This window comes from Microtus ochrogaster, chromosome 10, assembly GCF_000317375.1.
Source record: "Microtus ochrogaster isolate Prairie Vole_2 chromosome 10, MicOch1.0, whole genome shotgun sequence".
Lineage (NCBI taxonomy): Eukaryota > Metazoa > Chordata > Mammalia > Rodentia > Cricetidae > Microtus > Microtus ochrogaster.
This window is the reverse complement of record NC_022016.1, coordinates 39,216,059-39,221,115: the sequence shown is the minus strand read 5'-3', so window position 1 is coordinate 39,221,115 and position 5,057 is coordinate 39,216,059. Positions and strand designations below refer to the sequence as shown.

At 40.5% G+C, this 5,057-nt stretch overlaps 1 protein-coding gene and 2 pseudogenes across 3 annotated transcripts in view; 1 reads left to right on the top strand and 2 right to left on the bottom strand.

Annotated features, from left to right (window-relative positions):
* The window catches only part of Med14 (mediator complex subunit 14), a 105,177-nt gene that overhangs the window by 36,815 nt on the left and 63,305 nt on the right, over positions 1-5,057 (top strand). The gene's annotated exons all lie outside the window — the stretch shown is intronic.
* Positions 183-281, bottom strand: LOC113456706 (annotated as a pseudogene).
* On the bottom strand, positions 532-4,018 carry LOC102001634 (annotated as a pseudogene).

The following is a 5,057-nucleotide window of genomic DNA, read 5'->3' as shown; positions in this document are numbered from 1 at the left end:
CCATGCACTTTCTCTCGCTCCCTCTCTTGCTCTCTCTTTCTTCTTTCTTTTTCTAAGACAGGGTTTCTCTGTGTACCCCTGACTGTCTTGGAACTTGCTCTTTAGACCAGACTGGCCTCATACTCAGAGATCTGCCTTTGCCTCCAAATGCTGGGAATAAAGATGTGTACCACCACCATAGGGGAAATAAGGAATGCTTCACAAATTTGCTTGTCATCTTTTCAGAGAGGCCATGCCAATCTTCCCTATATGGCTTTAATTTTAGTATATGTATGTTTTGCTGCTGCTGTTGTTGTTGTTGTTGTTGTCGTTTTGGTTTTTTTTTTTGAGACAGTTTTTTTTTTCTGTGCAGCCCTGGCTGTCCTGAACATGCTCTAATAGACCAGACTGGCCTCTGTTACTCTCCCTGCCACCAGTGCTGGAATTGAAGGTGTGGACCACGATGCCTGGCTGATTTCTTTTTTATATATTTTTTATTTTTTTATTTATTATTTTTTATTCAAAATGATTTTATTGTTCGTGTACACAAGGGAATTTATGCCACTAAAGCAGAGGCTGTGGATGACTCATATTTCCAGTTGGGTGGGAGGACCCGCTTAGTCTTATAGTAATGAACCAGTTGGTGAATTCTGCTGTCTATCAGAATCAGGCGGAATTTAGCATCCTTATCCTTTCTGTTCCTCTCAAGATGCTTTCTGACAGCGACTGCCTTCTTAATCAACTTGTAGAGATCCTCAGGGAGATCAGGGGCAAGGCCTTTGGACTTAAGGATTCTCAAGATTTTATTACCAGTCACAAAACGGACCTGGACCACACTGTGCGAGTCCCTCAGGATCACACCTATCTGGGAACGAGTAAGGCCTTTCTTGGCCAGTTTGTAAATCTGTTTCTTCACGTCATCAGACGTCAGCTTCAGCCACATGGGGACGCTACAGCAGTAGGGCAGTGTCGACTGGGACAGGCCCTTCCTGGGAGCAAGGGATCCCTCCAAAAAGAATGGACTCCAAAAAGCCACTTAAGCACTAGAAATAAATGTTGGACCCACTGCCAGTGGCCATACAACTGTCTCCCACATTCAGAGGGCCTAGTTTGGTGCTATGCAGGTTCCCCCACTATCAGTCCAGAGTCAGTGAGCTCTCTCTAACTCAAGTCAGCTGTTTCTGTGGATATCCCCATTATGGTCATGACCCCTTTGCTCATATTATTCCTTCTCCCTCTCCGGAAGCTCGGCCCAGTATTTAGTTGTGGATCTCTGCACCTGTTTCCATCAGTTGCTGGATGAAATTTCTATGGTGACAATTATGGTAGTCATCAATCAGATTACAGGGGAAGGCCATTCAGGAATTCTCTCCACTGTTTCTTAGGGTCTTAGCTGGGGTCTTCCTTGTGGATTCCTGGGAATTTCTCCAATGCCAGGTTTCTCGCTAGCTCCACCTCTTTCCTTGCTCTCCCTGTCTGTCCTTCACCATCTCAACCATCCTATTCCCTCATGTTCTCCTCCTCTCTCTTCTTTTCCCTTCCCCTTCCGCCCTCCCTCTGCACCCTCACTCCCAAATTTCTCAGTAGATCTTGTTTAATTCCCCTTACCTGGGGGATCCATATATGTCTCTCTTAAGGTTCTCCTTGTTACCTAGCTTCTCTGGGGCCGTGGACCCCAGGCTGGTTATCTTTTGTTTTACTTCTACTATCCACTTCTAAGTAAGTACATACCATGTTTGTCTATCTGGGTCTGGGTTAACTCACTCAGAATGTTTTTTTTTCTAGTTCCATCCATTTGCATTCAAGTTTCAAGATGTCATTGTTTTTACCGCTTAGTAGTACTTCATTGTGTAATGTACTACACTTTATCCATTCTTTGGTTGATGGGTACGTAGGTCGTTTCCAGGTTCTGGCTATTATGAACAATGCTTCTGTGAATATAGTTGAGCAAATGTCCTTGTGATATGAGTGTTTATCCTTTGAGTATATGCCCAAGAGTGGTATTGCTGGGTCTTAGGGTAGATTGATTCCCAATTTTCTGAGAAACCACCATATTGATTTCCGGAGTGACTGTACAAGTTTGCACTCCCACCAGCAATGCAGGAGTGTTCCCTTTATTCTGCATTCTCTCCAGCATAAACTATCATCAGTGTTTTTTGATCTTAGCCATTCTTACTGTAAGATGGTATCTCAGAGTCATTTTGATTTGCATTTCTCTGATGACTAAGGATCTTGAGGAATTCTTTAAGTGTCTTTCAGCCATTTGCAATTCTTCTGTTGAGAATTCTCTGAGTAGATCTGTACCCAGTTTTTTAATTGTATTATTTGTTATTTTGATGTCTAGTTTCTTGAGTTCTTTTTATATTTTGGAGATCAGTCCTCTGTCTGATGTGCAGTTGGTAAAGATCTTTTCCCATTGTGTAGGCTGCCGTTTTTTTTTTTGTCTTATTGACTGTTTCCTTTGCCTTACATAACTTTCTCAGTTTCAGGAGGTCCCATTTATTAATTGTTACTGTTATTGTCTATGCTACTGGGGTTATATTTAGGAAGTAGTGTCCTATGTCCATGCACTAAGGCTACTTCCTACTTTCTCTTCATTGAGGTTCAGAGTTGCTGGATTTATTGGACTTGATTTTTGTGCATGGTGATAGTAGAAATCTATTTGCATTTTTCTACATGTTGACATCCAGTTATTCCAGCACCATTTGTTGAAGATGCTTTCCTTTTTCCATTGTATAATTTTAGCTTCTTTGTCAAAAATCAGGTGTTCATAGGTGTTCATATCAGGGTCTTCAGTTTGATTCCATTGGTCCACCTGTCTATTTTTATGTCAATACCAAACTGTTTTCATTGCCAGAGCTTGAACTCAGGGATGGTGATGTCTCCGGAGGTTCCTTTCTTGTATAGGATTGTTTTGGCTATCCTGGGTTTTTTGTTTCTTCATATGAAGTTGAGTATTGTTTTTTTGAGATCTGTGAAGAATTGTATTGGGATTTGATGGGGGTTACATTGAATCTGTAGATTGCTTTTGGTAAGATTGCCATTTTTATTATATCGATCCTACATATCTGAAGCATGATTAATAAATCTCAGAGAGAGAAATTGGGGTTCAACCTGAAGACCTGAAAAGCAAAACAGCCAGCCACTGGATCTTACCTCTACCTCAGCCTGAAATGGCTAAACTGACTCCAGGAATGTCAGAAGGAGACTGTGTCTAAGAGCTTCCCCTCCTGTTTTATAATCCTCTCTAGGCCTGGGATAAAGGATGTGCACTACTGGGATTAAAGGCATGCACCACCCAGTCTCTATGGCAGCTAGTGTGGCTACTTGGATTAAAGGTGTGTGTTACTAGTGCCTGGTCTGAAAGGCTGACCATTTGGACTGTTTCATTCTCTGATCTTCAGGCAAGCTTTATTTATTAAAATACAAATGAAATGCCACTATGCTTATCCAAGAGCGTGGGAGATTTTCTTTTATTCTAAATTGATCTATTTAGGCAATTGTTTACTGTGCAGAAGATTTTTAATTCCACATCATCCCATTTATTGATTCTTGCTAGTGTTTCCTAATCTACTCGAGTCCTTTGCCTATATGCACATATTAAAATGTCTTCCCTGTATATTATTTTCTCAGTTTTTAAGTTTCATGTTTTGAAGTGTTTGGAATTGAAGTTTGAGAGACTTGATAACAGGGCTTTAGTTTCATTCTTCTGTACATGGATGTTAAATTTTTTCCAGTATTATTTTGTTTTGGCACTTTTACTAAACCTGGTGTGCATAGCTTTCTGGGATTGTTTCAGGAGGTCTGTGTTCTGTTCTATTGTTACATCTCTGTTTTGTGACAATATCATGTTGTTTTGTTACTATAGGTCAGTCATATAGTTTGAAGTGGGCATTTTGATGCCTCCAATATCATGTTTGTATGGGTGCAGGCCACAGGACAGTTTGGGCCTTGTTCTTTTGGTATGCTGTTTTACCTTAGTGTTTGAGTCAAGGTCACTCACTTCACCATTTGCCACATAGACTGAAGTGAACGCCATGAATCTGCCTGTCCCCACCTTCTTATCACTTCAAATGAAACCACTATACTCAGCTTCTTACTTGGATTTTGGAAAGCAGGCTCTGGTCTTTGTATTTTTATGACAACTGAGCCATCGCTCCCTACTCTCCACTGATTGCTGTGTATTGCTTTTAGACAGGACCTCTCTATAATCCTGGTTAGTCTTGTATTTGCTATGTTGTTTAAGCTGGCTTGTCTCAGCCTTCTGATGCTGGGATCACAGGCATGTGTTGTGTCTGCTTCAACATTATTTTTCTGCTCAGGCTGTTTGTGCCTTTTGTGCTTCTGTATAGATTTTAGGATTATTTATTATAATCCTTATATTTTTGGTTGTGAGCCTAGACTTTAACAACTGAACCATAAATCCCTCCAGCATTATTTCTTGTAATTCTGTGAAGAATGTCTTTGGTATTTTTAGGGAGCTAACACTGAAACTAGATCATTTTCAGTAATACAACCCTTTTGTAGAATTAGTTCTGCTTAGGTATGTGCATGTTATTCCATCTTTTAGTGTGTTTGTTGATTGATTGGTAGATATTATATATTATAGGCGTCTGTTATGTCTATTTGATCTATGGTGTACTTTTAACTTTGAGGTTTCTTTGACTCATTTTGTTGTGGATAGTTTTTCTATTGATGAAAATTGGATATTAAAGTCACTCGTTGTATATAGATTTATTGCTTTATGTTTACTAGTTTTGTTGAAATTAGATATACCATACAGCAGTGGTGGCATTTTTCTTTAATCTCAGCACAGGTAGGAGGATCTCTGAGTTGTGAGGCTAGCCTGGTCTTTATAGTGAGTTTCAGGGCTATATAGAGAAGCTCTGTAGTAATAGGAGCGGTGGGCTGTGTCCCGCCACCCAGCTAGCTTTACCCAAAATAATTACATGGACACTGTATTCTTTTAAGCACTGCTTGGCCCATTTCTATCTGGCCTCTTCTAGGCTAACTCTCGCACCTGGACTAGCCCATCTCTAATAATCTGCTGTAGCCCACAAGGTGGCTTACCAGGGAGA